This window comes from Bos javanicus, chromosome 11, assembly GCF_032452875.1.
Source record: "Bos javanicus breed banteng chromosome 11, ARS-OSU_banteng_1.0, whole genome shotgun sequence".
Taxonomy (NCBI): Eukaryota; Metazoa; Chordata; class Mammalia; order Artiodactyla; family Bovidae; genus Bos; species Bos javanicus.
Window position 1 is genome coordinate 64,860,791 of NC_083878.1, and position 25,142 is coordinate 64,885,932.

The following is a 25,142-nucleotide window of genomic DNA, read 5'->3' on the forward strand; positions in this document are numbered from 1 at the left end:
GTAGCTGGCCTGCCAATTTCTAACTCAACCTCTTGCAACACCAAAGAGAGAGAGAAAAATTTATAACACAGGCTGTTAAACTGACCCTTTTGTTTTTCTGTTATTCCTACTTTGTTAGAGCAGCAATTGGGAGGCGACAGCCGAAGTTCTAGCAACTATCTGGGACTATGAAGCAACCTTGGCGATAGAAGCCCCCTGGTAGGATCTTAGAGCAAGTGACAGAAGCCTGGGCTTTTGATGACAGCTTGCAATCACTTTACTAGCCCTGAGCTGCTCACTTCTATTTCTACATGCGAAGGAAACTTTTACCCTTTTCCTCCCTTCCTCCCTCCCTCCCTTCTTTCTTTCCTTGCTTCCTTCTTCTCCTCTTTCCTCCTTTCCCTTCTTTTTGTTTGTTATTGTTATTTTGAGTTTTTCTATCATATGAAAAAAAGAAATTCTAATTACAGTTTCCAAAATTATGCTTGGCTTCCTCTGGGCACATGTAAATGTCTGGGAAAGCCTGCAAAGCTCTGGTTGGGTGTGATTTAACTGACAAATTAAAAAGGTTTCATGGAAACACACACAGTTGAATATCTTGGGCCTTTATATCCTTTGACATCCTTTTGAGCTAAAGCACCTTTAGCAGTTAAAATACATTAACATAGTGTCCCCCCCCACCCCCGTCTCACTGTTTAATTCAAAGAAGGATGCATTTGGAAGAAATTAGGGTCTTGCTCCACTAAGGCTAGTCCTATTGAGTCCATTAGAGACTGAGTAACATTTAAGATCATGCTACATGATTTGGAATGGGTATGATGCTTGTGTGATAAAAATTATGACATCAAACAAAACTTAAAATTTACTCCAGGTGGGATTTCCCCACCCCACTCCCTATTTTAATTTTAACATCAAGCACAAAAGTAACACTACATATTTCTCCTCTCCTGATATGCTGAACTTTGGGCAAAATGGAAGATGAATTAGGAAGACATACTTTTGTACTTGAGTACTACCCAGATTGGTGGAAATGAATTTTCCATTTAAATTCAGTTCATTTCAAAGCAGCCAAATATCATGGTCTCCTGGTTACTATATTTTAAGTCATTTTTAATTTAGCAAAAGATACTGTTTTGATGAAAATATTTTATGTATCTCCTTTGTTGACTGAAAGAGTTAAAAATGGACAAAACCACTCCAAACCTTGAACTTCCCAAAAGTCTTATAGAGAAAACTCTGGTAAAACAAGTGGAAATTTGAACAATCATCTTAATAATTTACCCCAAAATGTTGAGAATGTTTATTCTGCCCTTAAATCTTGTTTGTCTGGCCCCATTACAGATAAGATTGACCTGGATTTTGTAGACAAAAACCTGAAAGCTTCCCTTAACTTTGTGAGAACTTTGTCTAAGTACCAAGTCGTCACTATGGGTGACTATTTGTTGAAAAGACGCCATCACACGGCATTGCATTATCTTTGGAGTTACAAATTTGTTCCTCTGGGACTTAAAAGGAGATTAGAATGGACTCATAAGATCATACAATTTCAACATTTGCGAGGAGCTTAGATATGACCTACTTCAATCCTCTTCCGTTTCCAATCATTTTAAAGATAAGGAAACTGAGACCCAGAGATTTTTTTCAAAGTTTCACAGTTTGTATATAAATCCACTGTTAAAGTCATGATGTCTCACACTTTTTGTTTATTTTCTAAAATGACCCAGTGGAGGAAAAGAAGCTTTTGCCCATCAGTTTGAATTTGGTCGTAATTATATTTGGTATCATGATTTTCTTCCATAAAATGTTATGGAATAAGAGAATTATAACATCAAAACCTTCTAAGAATGAATTCACTTGATCTTGTTTAAAGTTATTGACACTATATACCTACCAGAGACATGGGTAAGTGAGAGGACTTTATCATAAGTGATAGCAACATCTTAAGCCATGTATAAAAACAAAAATAGCAAACTGCATATTGATTCTAAAGCAAATCAAGTGAAGTGTCTTCTATGGACATATAGTCAGGTAATAAACTCAAGAAAATAATGTATGTTCCCTCCTGTTTTCAACAGGACTAGAAAATCTCCTTTAAACTTTGCATGTAATATGGAAATATGGTTTCTGAAGTAAACATTACAACATATTTTCATGAGTGTTTATTAAGAAGTCCCAAATGTTTGTTTTTCTTAAAAAATGGCTGACATGTCTATAGGTTTAAATCTTTTATTTGTTACTGATTAACTTAACTGCTGTGCCTGAAAAACCTTCATAATAAATAAGCTAACCAGTGAGTGCTTCACAATCAAACTAACTTTGCTTAAAAGACGATCGCTAAAACCTGATTTACGCGCTAATGAATTTTGCAATCAGCATGTGGTGGTGTACAAGTTCCAACATGAATCTAAAATGTACAAATCCAAAGACACTGAAGTTATTAAAAATCACACCACAATGCAACTACTTTTAATTAAAAAGAAATATATCACATTCATATTTAGCAGCGACATTATGGCATATGAGAAGGATAACTCAGAGTTACTTTTTGAACATATCCTAACACAACATAGCTATTGTTGCTTTGAAAGTTAACAATTCCTTTTCGAGATCAAATTACTTACTACACGGACGCAAATCAAGAGGGAAAAAAAAAAAACCCAAATAAGAATAAGAAATTATATATATACATGTAAATGATGTAAATTTTTTTACAAGGTGATTGATGATGGTGTGTCAGTAAAAAAAGTTGCTTGTAGATCTTTTTTTTTTTTCCTCCAATCAGACCAAATTCTTCTTATAAAACCTGTATAAATCACTGGCTTCTGCCTCTGTTTCAATTAATTAAATTGCTGACAGTGAAATTGTTAACAAAGTAGCTTTAATATAAAAAATGATTTCCAGATCTTTGTATGTGAAACTTAAAAAAAAAAACCTTGAAGAACTTAAGTTTTAAACATCTGCATGGGCAGATGTCAGAATGCAGAGTGTTGCACCGTTATGCTGTGTAAGTATCCGACACTGTGTTATTACTCTTCAGTTAAATATTCACAGTGAGAGTTTATGATCTTTGTAAAAGAAAACTTCCACAAGAGAATAACCTCATCTCGCACAACATAATAAGCACTTTAAATGAATGAATCCCAAAGTAAACAATGAAAAATAATTTTCTGTGCTACTTTTTACATCTTATTTCAGTTACCTAGGATTTTTCTATTGATATTTTAAAAATCATTCAATGGCATGCAGTGGTTGTGATTTTATTAAAAATTATAGTATTCATTTTGAATATTTCTCTGGAAAGAGAATTTTCAGTGAAAAGCTTATATGTAAATGGTGGAGAAATTACATCTGGGGAAAAAATATGGTCCTGTTGAATCCTACTTGTTGTAGAATATATATTATAGTACAACAAGCAGTATTTTTCAAGACATAAAAGATGAAAACTATCATAATATTATAAATGCAGCAGTAATTTAGTAAGTAGGACTTTATTTTTAAAGGAATACTGAGACCCATACACTGAGACGCTGGGATGTTATTTCATTCTCTGTTCTCCTCTACTCCACATCCTGCAACTTAGATTCAGTTACTGTGCTTGATGAATATGTTCACAGTAGAATTATAACTGCCTGAAAAAAAAAACTTTTTAATGGTTTTAAAGTGATTAAGGAAGAAAAACCGATCTTATCTCCTTAGAATTTACTGGCCTCCTCTGCACTAAATACATCACACAAACAACCACAATTTCCTTATATGCTGGGAAAAATTCTTTAACAAAACACTGTAATTCTGTGTCAAAGAGACTAACAATAGCATGAGCATCTCACTGTTTACTTAATGAGATGTGAATGGAAGTGTGAAGGTGAAAAGACAGATTCTAGGTTAGAGGGTGGTAAGGTGAGACTGCTTTTTAGCGCAAGGAAAAAACCCTTGGAAACACTGTGTCTGAAAATAACGCAAGTCTTTCATTCCTTCTTCTCTTTCTTTACTTGAGGAATCCTCCCTGTTTGTCTTCAAAAATTCTAATGTGGATTAATCTGCTCTCAAAACCATCATAGTGATGTTTATAAATTGAAGTGGCTTGGCTTTGGAAAACATTAGCTGATATTTTCACTTCCTTTGTAGCAATGTTTAGTGATACCTGGGTCTGCAGGTCACATGGCATAGTCTACCTACTATCAATATAACCACCATTGTTTTCATCATTAAAGGAAACTGAAGGAAATTGGTGATGAGTTGTCAAGAAATCTTAGGGACAACCACCTGTCATTGCCCTGTTTGTCCTTGTAAATCCTTTGTGCCTATTCATGAAGGTCAAATGAGATTATGTCTAGGAACCCACTGTAAACTGTGAAGCACAAACATGAGAACTGGTGATGCCAGTGAGGGTTAGGGTGTTGCTAGACAATATTATTCATTTTTAGACCAGAAATCTGGTAGTAGCCTTACATTTTCTGATGATTATACAGTCTTGAGTAACATGATTTATACTGATATAAACTACATTTAGCCATTCACTGGGATTCTAAAGCATTTTCTTATGATTCCTCTTTCACTATTGTCTAGAATCATTTAGCTACTGCAAGAAAAATGATTTTTTTTTTACCTTATGAACTTTCCAATCTACACTTAGCAGATTAATTTGAAAATTGCCCCATCTCTTTTTTCCCTTCCCTGATATGTAGCTCTCACAGAAAGAAGATGCTAATTTGATACAGAAGCTGCTTAAAATCAGCCGAAATAAACCCTGCTCCAATCTTGTGTACATTAAACAATTCTCCCTGATCAAATGGGAGTGGGGCTGACAAGAAGAAGAAGAGAGGAAGTTTGGAGATGGGTTTCTCCCCTAGCCTCATTTCCAACCAGGTAAAATGGAGTTTGAAAGGCCCAAATTCTCTGCAGATTTGCACAGCACAGTAATAGCCTTTATGCCTGGAAATTTATGGGCCATGGACAGTTTATAAGAAACGATGTAGTTCATCAGAGAGCCAGACTGATGGTGCACGTGGGAGCATTCTGCACAGGAAGTTGGGTTTTGGAATAATACTTACTTTGATAGAGTTGTTTTGTTAGCTAAGTAAAACAGTAGGGAAGCCAATGGCCACTTAGGCTTCAAACATAAATATATATTTATAAGTCACCCAGCTGCCTAATTGAGAGCCATAGTGTTTTCACTAAGTATATCTTCACCAGAAAGCAGTAAAAACAACAACATCATCAACAAAACCCCAGCCTCCACATAGATTCATTTAATCAGTCTTTGATAGTTTGGAGACAATTAAATGCTGTCTGAATGCTTCTTTCTTAAAGTCAAAGGGTGGGAGGTTGGGTAGAAAGATGCTTTTTTTTTTTTTTCTTGGTGGGGGGATGTTCTTGTGTATTTAAGGTACAAAGACATAAGTTAAACCTTACATTATACTCCGGGTCGCTCAGGGCTATTATCAGAGATTTGAAATTGTGGCTCTAAGGACTTCAGATGAGCAGAGTTGGGGGGCTCAGAGGAGCAAGGACTGGGCGTACAATAGTCTGGTGCTTTCAGGTTTCACAGAAGAAGGTTAAGCAGGAGGTGGCTTGTTAAATTTGAGCAGAGAACTGGAAAATAAGATTTCACACTCCTGAGATGAGGAAAGCTGGCGAGTTTGGAATTTGTCTGGGAGCTTTGAAAAAGGTCGGGTGAGCTATAGTGTTTCTCAAATTGTATTTCAGTGCTTCTGAAACGAGAAAAAGTAGGTGTCATAAAGGGCCCACAGACACATGCGGTCAAGTCAAGCGTCCTAGGTAAATGGGCATTTTCAAACTCAAAGGCTGATTTGGCATGTGGAGGGCATGTGGAAAGCAAATGCACAGCCTCTCCTTCTGCTTGGCTGGACCGCCTGGAATTCAGGTCGCACTAACGATGTTTTGCTACTGTGTCTTCCTTTCAGTCTTCTCTTTCTGTTCTCAAACTCCTTTCTCCTCTTTAAGGCTGCGGCTTTCATGAGGTCTTTCTTTTGCTTTGAGGCCTTGAGCAGGACTTGGATTGCAAGTGGCCGCAGGGGAATCCAAGATGTGGGTTCTAGCCTGAGATCTGCTTCTTGGTGTGACCTGACCACAGGACACTTGCCTTTCTTCCTGGAGAGAGCAGGGTCGGGTCTCTGAGGTCTCATCTAGAGCTGGCATTATATGATCTTAGACTTGGCTTTTTTTTTTTTCCTTATTGAAGTATAGTTGGTTTACAATGTTGTGTTAGTTTCAGGTGTGATTCAATTACATGTATATATTCTTCAGATTCTTTTCCCTTATATGTTATTACAAAATGCTGAGTATAGTTCCCTCTGCTATACAGTAGGTCCTTGTTGTTTATGTATTTCATGTATACAACCCGCCCCTTTCCTTTTTGGTAACCGTAAGTCTGTTTTCCATGTCTGTGGGTCTATTTCTGTCTTGTTTTCTTATTTGTTACAAATAAGCTCACTTGTATCTTTTTTGTTTTTCAGATTTTACTTATAAGTGATATCATATGATATTTTAGATTGGGTCAGAAAATGTACTTGAATTCTCCCCTCTTCTGGGCCAGGTGTGACTCTGTCAACTGCTTTTTAGGAAAATTATTCATTACTGTTATTTGATCAGCTCTTTGTATCTAATTCTCTTTTCCAATTGTTTTTCTATATATTATTTTTTTACTTCCAGTTTTACTTCTGTTCTCTTTTCCCTTTGGTTTCCTTTGCGAGACGAATTTTACTTTCATATGATTATATAATATAATATGCTGCCTTTCGAGTACTTATTTTCCCCTTTTCCTTGAGGTTTGATCTTTTCTTGCCTGATATAACGTGAGATACATTTTAGGCCCTTTATAAATATTTCTTGATTGATTGGTTTAATAAGACTCCTCGTGTTTCTGACCTCCCATCTTCTCGTTTTGGCTTTGGTTTCTACGCCAGCTCCTGTGTTTTTGGAATTGTAGTTAAAGCCATCCTTCACCTCTTATAACATGAACAGTGGATCAGGCGGATTGCAACTATGCAACCTCTAGCCTTAAATCCTCAATTCTTAGGGGGCTGACTTAAAGGATGACTCAGTCTCATTTCCCTTGCTCCCATCCAAAATGAACAGGAAACATAAAAGGTATTCAATATATTGGATAGCAGTCAAACTTCTAATAGTTCGGCTGTGCTAGAAAAATGAAACCTTTTTGTGTCAGAAACTCCCAAACACTTTCTTTTGGTTCCAGCTTGCAAGAATATAAAATGAGAGTTTTCTCTGCTAAGAGTTACACATGTTCTGAAATAACAACTCACTGGAGAGATACAGATAAAAATCTGTAGAAGTATAACCTCACATTAAATCCACATTTCCTTGTACCATAGAACATTAAAAGAATTTAATAGCTTGGAGAAAATGTTACTCATTGCCCATTATCTTGCTACTAATCTATGTATTTCTATGAAAATGCGATAAATTTTATACTATGCTAAGCACATTTTAGCATATACTTAAATGGACTATTTATTTTTTAAATTCAGAAAGCAAATGATTGGTTTTCGTTAATTAACTTTTTATTAAGTGGAACTCACAATAGAATAAAACAGAAAAAAGTTGTTTTGCCCTATCCAGTATTATTTAACTTACTCTGAGATTCTCTGAGAATGCTTGTATGTCTTAAAGTCACTCCATACTTTGTTTCACCATTCTGCCGTTTTGAATTTCTTTCAAGGAGGCATTATATTTTGTTTTGAAAAACCAAAGAATTGATTGCTGCTAGTGGCTAATTCTGGAGAAGGCAATGGCACCCCACTCCAGTACTCTTGCCTGGGAAAATCCCATGGACGGAGGAGCCTGGTAGGCTGCAGTCCATGGGGTCACTAAGAGTCGGGCACAACTGAGCGACTTCACTTTCACTTTTCACTTTCATGCATTGGAGAAGGAAATGGCAACCCACTCCAGTGTTCTTGCCTGGAGAATCCCAGGGACGGGGGAGCCTGGTGGGCTTCCGTCTATGGGGTTACACAGAGTCGGACACGACTGAAGCGACTTAGCAGCAGCAACAGCAGCAGCAGTGGCTAATTGCAAGTAACACCCTTGTCTTAGGAGACCTTATAAACAACAGCCACAACTTCCTGATGGAGTGGGAGTTTTGTAAGTTGAAGATCCCCTGTAGAAGGCAACGGCTACCCACTCCAGGCTTCTGGCCTGGAGAATTCCATGGACTATATAGTCCATGGGGCCACAAAGAGTCGGACATGACTGAGCGACTTTCACTTCACTTCACTTCACAGGGTATTTCCACAATATATTTTCCAATCTCATTAGAATAAATTTGACTTGTAAAATCTTCAGGAACATGTATGCTTGTTGGAAATGCCATTGGTACATTACGGCATCTGCAATGTATAATTTTTTTATTATCTATTTAATACTCATGTTACTAGGATAAGTCTTGCTCAAGGAAACAGAGATGTTATAATCTAGAAAGTTATAGACATTTAAAAAATGTGAATGATGGAAACTAATGAACTGAACTGCGTAAACCCTGACTTTATAGTAGTACTCTTTTAGGTGTATAAAATTAAATAAAAAGATGAATCAGAATCTTTCAGAAAATTTGCTAATATATGTCATTATATGTCAATGTTATAAAGTGCAAAATAATTTTTCTCCTCCAATTTAGCAAACTATTGTCCAATTTAAAGCAGTTTGATACCTATGATTTACACATTTTGTTCATGAAGAGCTAGCACGTAGAACTTTAAGTGGTGTGAAATTCTTTTTTAGAGACAGGAAGCAGAATGATGGCCATTTTTGCTGTAGGTAAAAAGAGGTTATATTATTCCTCAACCCATCTTTTGAGGAAGATCTATGTCCTGGCTCTTTTTCTTCCAATCAAGTTTGAAAGTATGGAGACATTATACATTGTTATTATAAATACATATATTGTATTAATGTAGTAGTCTGTTCAACCTTGGTGTCTACCAGCACTCATTATGTTGCAGTATTTTAGGAGGACCTTTACAACCTTTGTTAACATGTATTCTAAAAGAAGTACTATTAATGCTAACCCTGGAAGTCCTAAGAGGTGCCTTGTCCACTAAAATGGAGTTCTATTGCAGGGAATACAAGTGATCTTAGGCTCTATGTGAAAAAATATGGACGAGTCACCTGATGGAAATCAAACAACCATGACAAGGAGAAGGGTCTGCAGTTTCCCTTTCAAATGGTGTGAAGACTTCAAGTCAATAAAGTATCCTAATATAAGTCACAAAATAGGTGAAACCCCTAGGATCTTACCAAGAACAAGTGAAAACTGCTCTGTTAATACATTTCTTCCACTCTGAGAATGCCCAGTAAAGGAACTCCCATAAAGAATGACCTAACATGTATACCTGTGGCGGATTCATTTTGATATTTGGCAAAACTAATACAATTATGTAAAGTTTAAAAATAAAATAAAATTAGAAGAAAAAAAAAAAGAATGACCTAACAATATGAAGACAGGAGCCTTGAAGAAGAATCAACAGCCATAACAAATATGAAAGTAATGGCTCTGAAATCAGACATTATAGAATAATCTAAACAGGACTATATAATCATTATGTTAACTGATTAGAGATAAGGAATAGAAATCACAAAGAAACCTCAGAAAATCATGGATGAAGAAAAGCTGTACTTGAAAAATAGCCAAATAGATGTTACAGAAATGAAACAAAACTATTGAAATTTTAAAAATCCAATGAGTTATTATAAAGCTATGCTAATTTGAATATTGATAAATATAATGGTGAAACAGAATAGAGAACCCAGAAACATACCCAAGCATGTATCAGTTTAGTTCAGTTGCTCAGTCATGTCTGACTCTTTGCGACCCCATGGACTACAGCATGCCAGGCTTTCCTGTCCATCATCAACTCGCAGAACTTGCTCAAACTCAAGCATATATGGAGATTTGTTACTTCACAGAGGAGGCATTACAGATCAGGAGAAAAAAGATAAGAGTATTCAGAAAGTGTCTCGGTGTTGAATGATAGTCAAACAGAAGAAAGAAATTTGGATCTCAGCTTTAGACCAACCACTGAATCAAATCCATCTAAACTGACCTAAAAGTAAAATCCAAAAATTTTAGGGGAAATTATAGGAAAATATGTCAGAGTGAAAAGAATTTCTTAAAATAGTCACAGAATAAAATCATTAAGGATGGATAGGACAACTAGATACCCACAGGCAAAAGACTGAAGTTGGGTCCTTTACCTCACATCACATACAAAAATTAACTAAAAAATTAATCAAAGTCCTAAATATGAGAGTTAAAACTATAAAACTCTTGAAAGAAAAAAGGCAATGGCTCCTTAGAAATGACATCAACTCAGAAAGAACGAAGGAAACAGACTGGACTTCATCAAAATTAAAGATTGCTTCAAAGGACATATCAAGGAAGTGGAAGAAAATATTTGCAAACATATATCTAATAAAGTGCTAGTATCCAGAATATGGGCTTCCCAGGTGGCACTAGTGGTAAAGAACCTGCCTGCCAATGTAAGAGAAATAAGAGACACAGATTTGATCCCTAAGATGCCCTGAAGGAGGTCTTGGCACTCCACTCTAGTATTCTTGCCTGGAGAATTCCATGGACAGAGAAGCCTGGTGGGCTACAGTCCATAGGGTTGCACAGAGTTGGACATGACTGAAGCAACATGGAAAACAAATTTATGGTTACCAAAGAGAAAAGAGGGGACGAGGGATAAATTAGGAGTTTGAGATTAACATATACACACTACTGTATACAAAATAAGTAAATAAGAACCTACTAGATAGCACGGGAACTATATATTCAATATCTTGTAATAACCTATGATGGAAAATAATCTGAAATATATATATATATATATATATGTGAAAAAAAGTGAAAATGTTAGTTGCTCTGTTGTGTCTGACTCTTTCCGACCCAATGGACTTGCAGCCCACCAGGCTCCTCGGTCCATGGAATTCTCCAGGCAAGAACACTGGAGCGAGTAGCCACTCCCTTCTCCAGAAGATCTTGCTGAGCCTGGGACTGAACCCAGGTCTCCCTCATTGCAGGCAGGTTCTTTATCACCTGAGCCACCAGGGAAGCCATATAAATATATTATATATACACACACACACAATGCATCACTTTGCTGTAGACTTGAAACTAACACAACATTGTAAATTATACTTCAGTTAAAAAAAAGAATAGATATTGAGAAAAAACTAGCAAGCCTTTACATCTGACAAACAATGAAGATAATGTGATATCATAAAATTTATAGCGAGTGCTATAAGCCAGGTCTGTGAGCTCTGTATATTTCTTCTTGTTTCATCTTCACTACAAGCCTAGGAGTTAAGTATTCTCGTAAGGACCCAGTTTAAGATGAGGAAACTGAGACTCGTGAAGGCAGAATACCAGGGTGAAGGTCATTCTATGCTGGAAGAACTGGAGTCCCATCATTCTGATCTCAGAAGTGCCTGGAAGTATCCTGGTTCCAGTCCTGCAAGTTCCAAGTTCCCGGACACGTGTCAGTCCTGGGACAGTGAGGTCAGCCATGGGAGCCCAAGCCTATTAGGGCAGACGTTCACTTCAAGTTTGTTGAATGGTTAATTTAATGAATGTTGTTTATTATTTTTCATAAATGTTAAAGATTTGCAATATATTAAGAATACAGCTTTTTATATTATATATATTTTTCTTTTGTCATTTTACAACTTTTTTTGATATACAGGTATTTTAAAGTTTTATGTGTCAAATTGTTCTGTTTTTCCTTTATGGTTTCTTCCTTTGCTTTTATGTTTAGATATTCTTCCCTACCCTACACACGACAAGTTATATTTTCTTCTGGTTCTTTTATAGTTTATGTTGTAATTCAAAGTAAGTTGGGGATATGCAGGAATGGGAAAGACTTCCATGCACATTTTCCTGGTTTGGGTGAGTGTTTCAGAACTGTGAGCATTATGTTTGAAATGTTCATCTCAGGAACTGATTTAAAATCCATAACTTAAGGGAATGAAACGCTTTCCAATGCATTCCCAATGTGCAGCGCACGTGTATCTGCCCTGCAATTGGCAATCATGTCAAAATGTGTCAGCTCATTTCATATTCTTTTCAACTATCCTTTGATTAAGGGAGCGCTGTATCAACGTAAGTAAGCCCGCAGTCAAATCTACCTTCAAATTATTAGCACCTGGTGAGAAATGTCCTTCCCATTCTAAACACCAGTTCATCATGTCTTATTTGTAATTCACTTGATGATTTTGATATATCATTATAAATACTATATGTGACTAAGTCTTTACACTGAAGCTTTGTTCTTATAATAACAGCAGAAAATGTGAATTGCATACTGTGTTCCTGATACAGATGTGTGGATTCAGACCAAGCAGGTGTGGTACTGGGCTGAGATGATAAATCACCAGTCCCAAACGTCTTTGTTGGCAAACATAATGTCATTAATGCTTTCCTTGTACCATTGGCTCTAACTTAGTTTTCTAGCCAATGCAATGGGAAAATATTTGTGAATTCAGTTATTAAACAGTACAATAGAAATTATTTTGTTAGAAAACAAAATGAATGTTCTAGTCCAGGCATCAGCAAACTTTCTGGGAAGAGTCAGATGGTAAGTATTTTAGGTTTTGCTGGCCATAGGATGTCAATTACAACTCCTCCCCTCTGCATTTGTAGCAGCCCTAGACAGAACATAGACAGACAGGCGTGGCTGTGTTCCGATCCAACTTTATTTACAAAAGCAGTTGGTCTGAATGGTTTGGCCCCTGGGTTGTAGTTTTCCAACTGCTGTAGAGTCAGAGATTTCATTCCCTTACAACTGAATATTTCTTATTGAAAGGTGAGCATTAGTTACTATCCTGGAAAATATTAAACAAGTGCTCCTATCATTGGTAGTTTAAGGCTTTGACTTCAATGTCTTAAGGTTAAATTGGAAAGCCTTTTGAAAATGTTTTGAAGAATCATGATGTAAACATGGAGTTGTTTGTGAGAATAGGTTATATCAATCTCAAATGAAAGGTTAGTGTCTCAGAGCTTCTTTGATATTAGTGGCTCATAACTTTCTTCCTAAACAAATATTTTTGCCTTCTGCCAGAGAGCTGAATTCAGCTGTTAATTCCAATGGGGTTCAGACTTAGATGGAGGGAAACATATGGGTACCATACTTTTGGTAGAGTGTGTCTCTATGTAATCACAAAATTTGAATATCTTGAGAAGGAAATGGCACCCCACTCTAGTATCCTTGCCTGGAAAATCCCATGGATGGAGGAGCCTGGTGAGCTGCAGTTCATGGGGTCGCTAAGAGTTGGACAAGACTGAGCGACTTCACTTTCACTTTTCACTTTCATGCATTGGAGAAGGAAATGGCAACCCACTCCAGTGTTCTTGCCTGGAGAATCCCAGGGACGGGGAGCCTGGTGGGCTGCCGTCTATGGGGTCGCACAGAGTCGGACATGACTGAAGCGGCTTAGCAGCAGCAGTAGCAGCAGAGCTCTGTGTTACAACTTTGGATGGTCTGCTCTAATGCACAAAGTTTCTGCATCACAAAGGTGGCAAATGCAAAACATTCTCAGTATCATTACCTCATGCTTTAGTAAATTAGAAAGAGTGACTTTTGCTTCTGTTTTGATAAATTCTCTCACCGTACAGAATGTGATCTGTGGGTCAGTTGCTCATTTGCTACAATCATATTCCCAAACTACAATTTTTGGGTGTGTATATATATATATATACATGTAAAAATATTTGTAGTTTTTGAGGGGGTTGATAATATATATATATATATGTATGTATGTATAAAGTGAAGTGAAAATCTTTCAGTCGTGTCAGACTCTGCAACCCCATGGACTGTAGCTCTCCAGGCCCCTCTGTCCATGGAATTCTCCAGGCAAGAATGCTGGAGTGGGTAGCCATTCCCTTCTCCAGGGGATCTTCCTGACCCAGGGATCGAACCTGGGTGTTCTGCATTGCAGGCAGATTCCTTACTGTCTGAGCCCACATGTATATGTATGTATACAGACATGCTTTGTGTATTTACATATATAGTTTAAAAATCGGTCTCTTACAGACTCCCAAATATTCATGAATATTTACTCCTGCCAAATTTCAATGCTATCAGTGCTTAAGACAGGTTGGATTTCATACTTTCAAAACTTCCCTGTCTGTGATAAGTCTTTTGTTGTTGTTGTTCCTGTATTTTGTTTGTTTTTATACTCTTGGAAGGGACTTTATTATTCTTTGGTGGTTGGCTTGTTTTTGAAGATGTCCCCAAAGCCACTGGAGATAACATATAATGAGTAAGGTAGATGTTTAAGTTGGGGAATGGATCTTTGTTCAAAAATAAGATATAAAGTTAAAGTAACGGTACTGATTTTTTAATGTCTTATGATGCAGCTTTAAAGGAATTTTTGAATATTTTAAGCAATGGAAACATTACTGAAATATGTATTGCCGCTTTAGATTAATTATTGGAGGGCAATTTTCATTTGGTTATGGAAACTACCAGCTGTATTAAGTCTTATTACTTGTATTCATACCTTGTAGAAACATGCTTCTCATTCACCCTTAGGAGGATAACTTGGACCAATACAAGGAGCTGTCAACAGGTTTGTAATGTGTGTCTCTTTCAACAAATCTATGGACGCTTTAGTGCTAATTTCACAAACTCTCGCCAGTCCAGCTTGGTGAGATTTAATGACAGAAGTATCCCTCCTGAGTACCTATAACTTCTATGGCCCTTTGTGGGTGGTGTTCTGGGGCTGACCAGTGAAGGGGCAAGAAAATAATTCTTAATTCATTTCATGATGGAGCCAAGTGTTGAAAGAGACAGCTGGAGGCTCCTGGGGAGAATAGAGGCACAACTGAGAGAGAGAGGAGAGAGAAGTACTCAGAGGGACAGTACTTGGGATTATTCTGATTTAAGATAGATTTAATTTGAGGAACGTAAATTCTGTGTTAATAGTAGAAACAGAAGTAACCATGAATAAGTTCAAGTTGAAACAACAGGGCCTTTCTTTGGTATGTTTCTTTTTCTCTCTTAAAACATGCATGTGCTACACCCACCCCCCCACAAATACTAAAATTTATTGTTAATTTTCTAATTGCAAAAGAAATACATACGTATGAGGAACATTTTTAAAACAAAGAAGTAAAATGAAGAAAAAATTACCCATCATTGATCACACAGAGATATTAGTGGTGAAACTTAAAGATATGCGTTTTCTCAATTATCTCTTCTTCCTCCTTCCTGCCTCCCTTTCTCTTTTGTCTTCCTTTTTTTAAAATAACATTTCTATTGATTGCTTTTTTAAAAAAGAGGATCTATCACTTTAAATAGGATATTTCATGAATTGCATGTCCTATAACAATATATCTAAATATCTCCAAGTGTATCTCTTTGTCAATGGGCATTTTTCCCAACATAATTTTAAAAATAATTTTAACTAGGTCTATTCTTCCAGTCCATTCTGAAGGAGATCAGCCCTGGGATTTCTTTGGAATGAATGATGCTAAAGCTGAAACTCCAGTACTTTGGTCACCTGATGCGAAGAGTTGACTCATTGGAAAAGACTCTGATGCTGGGAGGGATTGGGGGCAGGAGGAGAAGGGGACGGCAGAGGATGAGATGGCTGGATGGCATCACTGACTCGATGGACGTGAGTCTGAGTAAACTCCGGGAGTTGGTGATGGACAGGGAGGCCTGGCATGCTGCGATTCATGGGGTTGCAAAGAATCGGACACGACTGAATGACTGATCTGATCTGATTTGATTCTTCCAGTTATAAATGCAATACATATTTATTGTGAAATAATAGAAAACATATAAAAACAAAAGATAAAAATCATCTTTAGTACTACTACCAGAAGTTGCTTAGATTTTTCCATGGGGAATTTGAAGGAGGGTATTTATGGTAAAATAAGCTTGGGAAATTTTGGATTAAATGCACTTAAACAGGTTTTCTTTCACTGTAGGACTTCTCAACACCTTTAATATGTTGAAGTGTATTATGGTGCTCATAAAAGAGAGATGAAATAGTTTCCTCAACTTATTTGACCTAAGAATGTTTTATTCCAATAGATATTTTCTTTCTTCAAAACACACGTTAGTAAACAATGTTTTTTACACACACACACAGAGGCATATTCACAGTCTTTATATACTTGTTTCTAAATATACTTGAGTAAATTCCAGAAGTTGGCGATGGACAGGGAGGCCTGGCGTGCTGCAGTCCATGAGGTCGCAGAGTCAGACATGACTGAACGACTGAACTGAACTGAAATATACTTGTAAATTGTTTTTAAAAATAATAGGATAATAAACACATCTTGGATGTCTATTCACATCAATAAATGGAAATTCACGTCATCACTTTTAATGGCTTCAAAATCTGCCCCTGGTTTTATGCATCCTGTTTCTAAATAGCCTTTGTTTCCACTTTTTTTTACATTTGTAGATTATACTGAAATCAAAGCCCTATACATCACTTTCTTATAAACTTGCCAAATTATTTCCTTAGGTGAAACTTATAAGAAAGAGATAATGTAAGACTTTTAATTTGTCTATATTCCAAGATTAGTTTCTTTACTCAAGAATTTAGCATTTTTTTATATTAAAAACAGAATGAGAGTTTAGTTGAAGTGTATGCTTATCAGCAATGATCTAACAGGAGCAAAGTGGGCTATCAGAAATATGGTTTTTAAAATGCTTGCTGTTATTCACAAGACTACTGTGCATTTATAAAGGAGTAGTTATCAAAATGTCTTTTGGGTATGAAAACTGAGAGCTTCCCTCCTTAGAAAATAAAGTAAAAAAGCCAATTCCAAAAATGCTATCCCACTCAACTTCTGGTAGAGAATCAAAAAGCTTAGGAGGAACAATAATTTCTCAGTTTTAAGTGAAAGGGAAATACATTTTAAATTCAGGTTAAGATACAGAAATAGATCCCTAGTGTTTCTCTTAGTGGTCTGCCTCTTCTTGTTAATTAAAATGTAACGTATTCTATCCAGTATTTTATTAGAATTATGACTCCATTCTATCAAAGATCCCATAAGATATTTCACTGGAGCTTACAGAAACTGGGGTTTCATCTTGCTTAGAATCAAAATTCAGAAAGCACATCTGTTTGATCAGATTCTCTCTGTCTGAATATTGGAGTCTGCATTGAAGCTTTTGAACAATTATACACAGGGCTGAGCAAAGGCTATTATTTGCTTATGTGGTAGATTGAGATCAAGAATGTTAATGTTATCTCCAAGAAGACTTTTTAATTTATATCAAAATTGTATAAACAGGGTCACCAGGGCTAAATGGGATGTCAATGACCTATGAAGATGAGAAAGTAAACAAAAGATCTTAAAATAAGCTCGTAACCTGAACACCTCGAGCGTTGTTGTATATTAAAAGGCAATTGCTTACATAAAGAAAGGGAAAATTACTTAGTGCTAATTCTGTTTGTGACAGGCTCCTTCTTCTTCAATCCATCAGCAGAATGGTGGTGGATGGGGGTTTCACTCTGCCTGTTTTGAAGGGCTGTGAAGAAAACCAATGTGAGCTGTCCTTTACAAGCATCCTGGCCCTCAGATGTCTATCCATTTCCTTTATGGGTTAGCTTCAGGCTAAGTTCTTTCTTCAGTAGAGGTTTGTGGAGATAAGGGGGACCTGAGTAAGATTAAAGGAGTAAGACGTGGTTGGCAGGAAGAGATGGGTAAGTTCACTAAGGTACACGTTCAAGGATTTCTTTGAAGCCTAAACGTCCATCTTCCAAAGGAATTTCAGCCAGATGGGAAACAAATGGGAACCTGTCTTTAGGTGGATAACCCACAGAGTTTGGGTTCAAGAGTAGAGGGATGAGGGGGTCCGAAAAATGTCATGAAAAAAAGGACCATGAAAAAAAAAATAGTCGATTTTTAAAAATTTTGGGTTAGTGGATATATGTAATTAGAGATCTGAAATGGAGACAAATTAAAAACTCATTGGGCTTCCCTGGTGGCTCAGCGGTAAAGAATCTGCCTACAAAGCAGGAGTTGCAGGAGCCACAGGTTTAATCCTTGGGTCAGGAAGACCTGCTGGAGGAGGGCATGGCAACCCACTCCAGTATTCTTGCCTGGAGAACTCCATGGACAGAGGAGACTGGCGGGCTGCAGTCCTCAGGGTCTCAAAGAGACGGACATGACTGAAGTAACTTAGTACATGGCACAGGAGTAGACAGTCTGCTCACAAGAAAGAAAAGATGTATGAGGACTCCATGCTGACCAGGTTGTGGCTCCAGAACCTAGAGAACAGAACCATTATGTACATGGTTCTGTGGTTACACTTTTAGAATTAGACCCAAGCTTTTCTAGTTACCCTGTGTGACCCAGGAGAAGTAATCTAAGCTCTCTGTGCCTGACTTTTCTCATCATTAAAATGAGAGTAATAATGGTAGCTACTTGCCGGGTTAGTTGTAAGGTTAAATGAGTTATTACCTGTAGAGGATTCAAACAGTGCTTAATATATAAGAAGTGCTCAGTGAATGCTAACCGTAAATTTTAACATTTGAAGATGCACTAAGAAGGTTAAGAATATCCTGAAAGATAGCTATTCTGCTGCCTGCCCTTCCATCTGAGAGCTTAATTTATGTGGTTCTTTTTAATACAATTTTATGATTTTAATAATATAATTAATTCATTTAATACATGAGTATAATTTTATTCATTTATTTGGCTGTGCTGAGTCTTCATTGCTGCCCAGGCTTTTCTCTAGCTGTGGCAAGTGGGGGCTGCTCCCTAGCTGTGGTGCCCGGGCTTCTCATTTGGTGGCGTCTCTTGCTGTGGAACCCAGGCTCTAGGGCACTTGGGCCCCGTAGTTGCAGCTCCTGGGCTCTAGAGCACAAGCTCAGTAGTTGTGGCACTCAGGCTTAGCTGCCCCACAGTGGAATCTTCCAAGACCAGGGATGGAACCCATGTCTCCTTCATTGGCAGGTGGATTCCTTACCACTGAGCAACCAGGGAAGCGCTACGTGGCTCTTGATGACTTTTTGATCTTTAGGAGTCATGTTTCAAAATGTGAATTATCCATAGGGTCTTACCCAAAGCTGCTCTCAATTAATGAACACTTGAGCAAGGATCCGTTGGCCAGGCATACTGCCTGGGTGGGGGATCACTCCAGGGAAGAGGAAGAGGTGCTGGACAGTGGGAAAGCTTCTGAGACAAACTTAACTCATTCACACCAAACTTAACACACCAGGTACAATTTTCCAATTGTGAGGAAATTCTTAAGTTTCTAGCATTTCAGTCCTAATCAGCAGAGAAAGAATGTGCCCCTATTGTTCTGTGAGAAAACAGATGGTTAGGATACATTTTCTGGCTCCTTGATTGAACCCTAGGAAGAAAAAAACGTGTCTCATTCAAAAGAAGTCATGGGGACTTCCCCGGTGGTTCAGTGGTTAAGACTGTGCTTTTAATGTAGGGGGCGCAGGTTTGATCCCTGGTCGGGGAACTAGATCCCACACCATGTGACTAAAAACAAAAACAAGTCATGGAAGGGCAGGGACTCTTGAAAAAGTGGTGGAGGCTGTGACAGAGCTCATGTGAAGGAATTCAGGAGTCTTTGCCTTGGATGAAGAAGCTGAGTTAGCGTATGGCTGAAGCTGCATGCTGGCCAAGCCGGTGCTTGAGATATCAAAAGACAGGAGAGACAGGAAGGCAAGGACAGACAGACAGACACTCACACACACAATCAAAGAAGAGGCTAGTTTATAAATATATATTCTATTGAAATACCAAGTTATGTTTTATGGCTTAGTTTTTTTTTTTTTCCCTAAGAGCCATCCATTTAATATGTTTTGTTTCCACTAACTTAAACAGAATCTATAATTATTCCTTTATAGATCCTCTATCCAAATACATTAAAATACTTACTATTTATCCTAGCACATTTTCCTGCTCTAACACAGTGGATTTCTCTTCCGATTAATAATACCAGGAGGATTCTGCACAAATCTAGCTTTTTCAGCTTAGGCCAATAAACATGGATCAAATGATCTCTAAGGCCCGTTTCAACTCTAAATCTCTTTCATTTAAAAAAATTGTTTATACAAATTTTAAAGATTACTTTCCATTTATACTTACTATGAAATATTGGCTATATTCCCCATGTTGTATATACATTCTTGAGCCTATCTTACACCTAATATTTTGTGCCCCCTCTTCTTCTACTCCCCCCCATATTGCCCCTCCTCCCCATTTGTAATCACTAGTTTGTTGTCTGTTTCTGTATTTTGCCATACTGGCTAATTTGCTGCATTTCTTAGGTTCCACATCATGTCATAGAATGTATCTGTCTGACTTATTTCATTTAGCACAATGCCCTCCAAGTATTTTTGTTTTTGAAATACATATGTCAGAGAAAGGCATTGTAATTTTCTCAATGTTTGGCTTTTTTAGTGGTGTTGATCTTATCTCTGCTGCAAGGTTTGTTCAGTAGACCAAGAACATCTTGGTCTTTTAAAGTCACACACTGAAGAGTGGCATCTTTATTTCGAGGAGAAAGTGAAGATGTGCTCGTACGAGTACAAGAAAGATCAGGTCATTCTTCATTAACAAACTTGCAAATTTTGAAAGGTTTATAGTGACAAGAGTTCATTTTTGCTCTTATGACATGGCCATCAAGGGCTGGCTGCAGGCCCCACTCTACCTGCAGCATCTCATGTGAGGATATCAGTTGATGGAGCAGCCACTGTCTCAAGCATTGATGGCTTTCATGGCTGAAGGTCAGCGCTCTGGTGGATCTTGCACTAGCAACTAAATGTTCCAGCCTGGAAGCAACACAAGCCATTTTTGCTTACAATTTATTAGACAGAATCATACAGTCACCCAACTACAAGGGGTCCTGGTGTGTATAATTCTCCTCTGGGCTCTCAAGACAAGGAACTTCAACTATATGATGCAGAGATTCATGGGTTAGCTTACTTTAAAAATTCAAATAATAGAAAATTGTCACTCAGTAATACCCAATAGATAACTATTATTAACAAGCTAAGTTGGTGGGTTTTTCTAGTCCCTATCAAAGTGTACATATATGCACACATATACACACATGATTTAATTTAAAAGTATCCCATTAGAAATGCTCCTTCTATAGTCAGCTTCCCTTCTACCCTTAAGCATATAGCAAGGTTATATTTCTCCATGTCAAGACACTGAATCTACCTCTTTTCTTTTAACTGATGTGTACTATTCCACTTTATGGATAGACTATAAGTTCTTTAATTCTCTAGTGTTCTTGACTGCAGCCAGGAAGTTAAAAGACGCTTACTCCTTGGAAGGAAAGTTATGACCAACCTAGATAGCATATTCAAAAGCAGAGACATTACTTTGCCAACGAAGGTTCTTCTAGTCAAGGCTATGGTTTTTCCTGTGGTCATGTATGGATGTGAGAGTTGGACTGTGAAGAAGGCTGAGTGCCAAAGAATTGATGCTTTTGAACTGTGGTGTTGGAGAAGACTCTTGAGAGTCCCTTGGACTGCAAGGAGATCCAACCAGTCCATTCTGAAGGGGATTTCTTTGGAAGGAATGATGCTAAAGCTGAAACTCCAGTACTTTGGCCACCTGATGTGAAGAGTTGACTCATTGGAAAAGACTCTGATGCTGGGAGGGATTGGGGGCAAGAGGAGAAGGGGACAACAGAGGATGAGATGGCTGGATGGCATCACTGACTTGATGGACGTGAGGCTCAGTGAACTCCGGGAGTTGGTGATGGACAGGGAGGCCTGGCATGCTGTGATTCATGGGGTCGAAAAGAGTCGGACACGACTGAGTGACTGATCTGATCTGATCTGATCTTGCCTGGAGAATCCCAGGGATGAGGGAGCCTGGTGGGCTGCCGTCTATGGAGTCATACAGAGTCGGACACGACTGAAGTGACTTAGCAGCAGCATAGAGGCACACTCTTTCTAGTTTTTTATATTATTAAACACTGTGCAATCAGCATTCTTGAACACACAACTCAGCTAGCAATAAATGTTTGTGACAAAAAAATAAATCAAGGAAGATAAATAATCACAGTGATATAAGACTCCAAATACATGGCTAGGGAAGAAAACAACATATTATTCAATTCCTTTTCACCTGGGTCAGCATATTTCAATGGCAGTAAAATTGTAGGAATTCCTAACCATCTTAATGTAGCATGTCATTCATTTTAGCATCTCTAGGGCTCCTTTAAACTCCTGAATTCTTGTTCAAGTTTAAAAAAAAGTCTTGATTATAAAATTTAGCATCCCCTCTCTCATCCTTTGGGGCTTCCCAGGTGGCTCAGTGGGTAAAGAATCCACCTGCTGATGTAGGAGACTCAGGTTTGATCCCTGGGTCAGGAAGATCCCCTGGAGGAGGGAATGGCTACCCACTCCAGTATTCTTGCCTGGAGAATCCCATGGACAGAGGAGCCTGGCGGACTATAGCACATGGGGTCACAAAGAGTTGGACACGACTGAAGCAACTGAGCACACACACATGCTCTGATGCTGTGGAAATAAGATATATTGCAGTATTACTGCCTTATCTGAGAAATCTGAATCTCCTGAAAAGTGAACACAATGATAATGTGACCCTTCATTTATTTTTTATCTTCATTTCCAATTCCTCAACTGTATATACAGAATGACTAGTGATTTAAGTGAGAAATCTAAATATAGTCAGGGTTTTAGCAGTTTAAACCAATCATGAGGACATTAGCTTGAAAAGCTCTGTGACTCCCACTGTGGAGGTGCTTACAGTCCCAAGAGGAGAGCTCTGAGCTTGATAGCTATGAGTTTTTTTTTTTTTCAATTAATTTATTTTTTATTGAAGGATAATTGCTCTCCAGAATTTTGCTGTGAGTTTTGATGGGTTAAGTAGTTTGTAGTTGGTTGTGGAGTTGTGAGGCAGCGCACTGTGGAAGATAAATGAGTTCCTCAACATCTGAACTTACTCCTCGGGCCACTCAGGTCAGCTCAGTTCTTCTTGAAGTTCTCACCGTGACCCAGTCAGCATCAGGCCTGGAGCCCCACAGGTAAGAGAAACCCCTGTGAACCAGCCAAAATACTGGGGAGGGCTTGAGTAGCTTCAGCAAATTCTCACAGGGGAAAAAGTGGAGGGGGAACTATTAAAGACAGACTGGTACATCCTTATCAGGTGAGCTTTACAAGGATTCATGAAAGACAATTGGAAGCAACCAGAAAAAAATGTCTTCTTGTTTGAAAGAAAATTCAAAGTATAGTCACTCAGTTGTGTCCAACTCTTTGTGATCCCATGGACTGTAGCTCCCCAGGCTCCTCTGTCCATGGAATTCTCCAGGCAAGAATACTGGAGTTGGTTGCCATTTCCTTCTCTAGGGGATCTTCCCAACCCAGGGATTGAAACTGGGTCTCCTGCATTGCGGGCAGATTCTACCGATGGAGCCACCAGCGAAGACCCTTTCTTTTCTTCTTGTTTACATTGATCAATTTACCTTTCAATTCAAGCTGTATATGAACTGTGCACTTTAAAAATCTATTCTATTTCAGTAGTTGTTTTATTTTATTTATGGAGTTGTTTTCTTAGATTCTGTGTATGAGACAGGGATAGAGAGAGAAAGGAGGAAAGTAAATGATATAATCAAGAATTATATCAAATTATTATTTCTAACTTACAAGTATAGAGTAAAGGTGTATTAGACCAGGCTGCATAGCAAAGTACCATAGAGTGGGTGGCTTAGACAATATAAATTTATTTCTCACAGCTCTGGAGGCTGGGAAATCCAAGATCAAGGCATCACCAAGGTGAGTTTCATTCTGAGGCCTCTTCTCTTGACTTGGAGGAGGCTGCCATGTGAAGTGTACTCACATGAGCTCTTCTTTGTGAGACGGACAGGGAGGGGTAGGGCTCTCTGGTGTCACTTCTTGCAAGGCCACTAATCCCATCATGAAAGCCCCACTCTCATGACCTCATCTAACCTTAGTTTCCCAAAGATCCCATCTTCAGACACCTGCCCACTGGGGATTAGGGTATCAACACACAATTTTGGGAGGGACACAGACCTTCAGTCCACCAGGTGTGCATGTGTGCTAAGTCGTTTCAGTTGTATCCAACTCTTTGTGACCCTGTGGACAGTAGCTCACAAGGCTCCTCTGTCCGTGGGATTCTCCAGGCAAGAATACTGGAGTGGGTTGCCATGCCTCCTCCAGGGGATCTTCCTGACCCAGGGGTTGAACCTGTATCTCTTAAGTCTCCTGCATTAGGAAGCAGGTTCTTCACTAACGCCAGCTGGAAAGCCCTCAGTCCTCAATAAGGGGTGTTAAATTCTTGGCCTACTCTTCAGTCCCCAAGGAGTTCTTAGAAAACTGAAGTTTAAAAAAAATTATATTTGGTTAATATCTAATCTAAAAAGCACCACTATATAAATAATGCACACACAAACATTTATCGTTGTCCTCTTTATCTCACACTGGGCAGAACTTCCCTGCCTTCATTTTTACCCTCATCTCTCATGAAAAAAATCTTTGCAGATTTGTTGTTGTTTTTACAGTGCTGGATTCAGATGAAGATTCAAGAAGTAATGAGAGGCAGTGAAAAGCACATTTGAGATGCTGATCCCTGGGACCAACCCCTAGACACCCTTCGGTTTGTCAATTCCCCTACCACTAACTATCCGAATCTTCAGTCTGACTTCATTTTGTTATCTACTTGAAATTCCACAATTAAAGGATCATGTGAAGTAACAAGAAATAGCTTTAAATACACAAATATTTGTGTGTGTATGTTTAGAAGAATGTTAATAGACTTAAAATTATTCTGACAATAGTGGGGCTCCCAAGTTCTTTCCTTGCTGGCAAGTGGCTGAAACTGACTCTGCTGAGACCACTTCTGTGATTTGTTTGAAGGGGAGGAGATGGAGTGTGGAGTAGAGGATGCGAGGTGGAGTCAGAATGTGGCCCCAAGTGTGTTCATCCCAGCACATGTCATCCTTTCAGGGTGTCAATGTTCTCATCCGTAAATGACAGATTTGGACTGGACAATCTCTAAAGCCAAATAAGAAGTTAACAAGGTGTGCATGTGGCACCTTGAAAAGTGCTTCTTCCATGAATGGGCACTCTAAATATTTGTTGGATGAGTGACATGAAGAAAGGCTATTGAAGTATCCTTGTAAAGCCCACTAGAAGTTGGGTCTGGA

General features: G+C 38.2%; 1 protein-coding gene across 2 annotated transcripts in view; it reads left to right on the plus strand.

The window, feature by feature from the left end:
• Positions 1–15,831, plus strand: part of MEIS1 (Meis homeobox 1) — a 188,053-nt gene extending 172,222 nt beyond the window's left edge. The window contains exon 14 of one of the 2 annotated variants that reach the window (XR_009739458.1): positions 14,544–15,831. The gene's annotated coding sequence lies outside the window, so the exon portion shown is untranslated. Of the gene's footprint in view, positions 1–118; positions 9,446–14,543 lie in introns of those variants that run through there. The other variant, XR_009739457.1, reaches the window with a different exon arrangement.
• Positions 15,832–25,142: the final 9,311 nt, after the last annotated feature.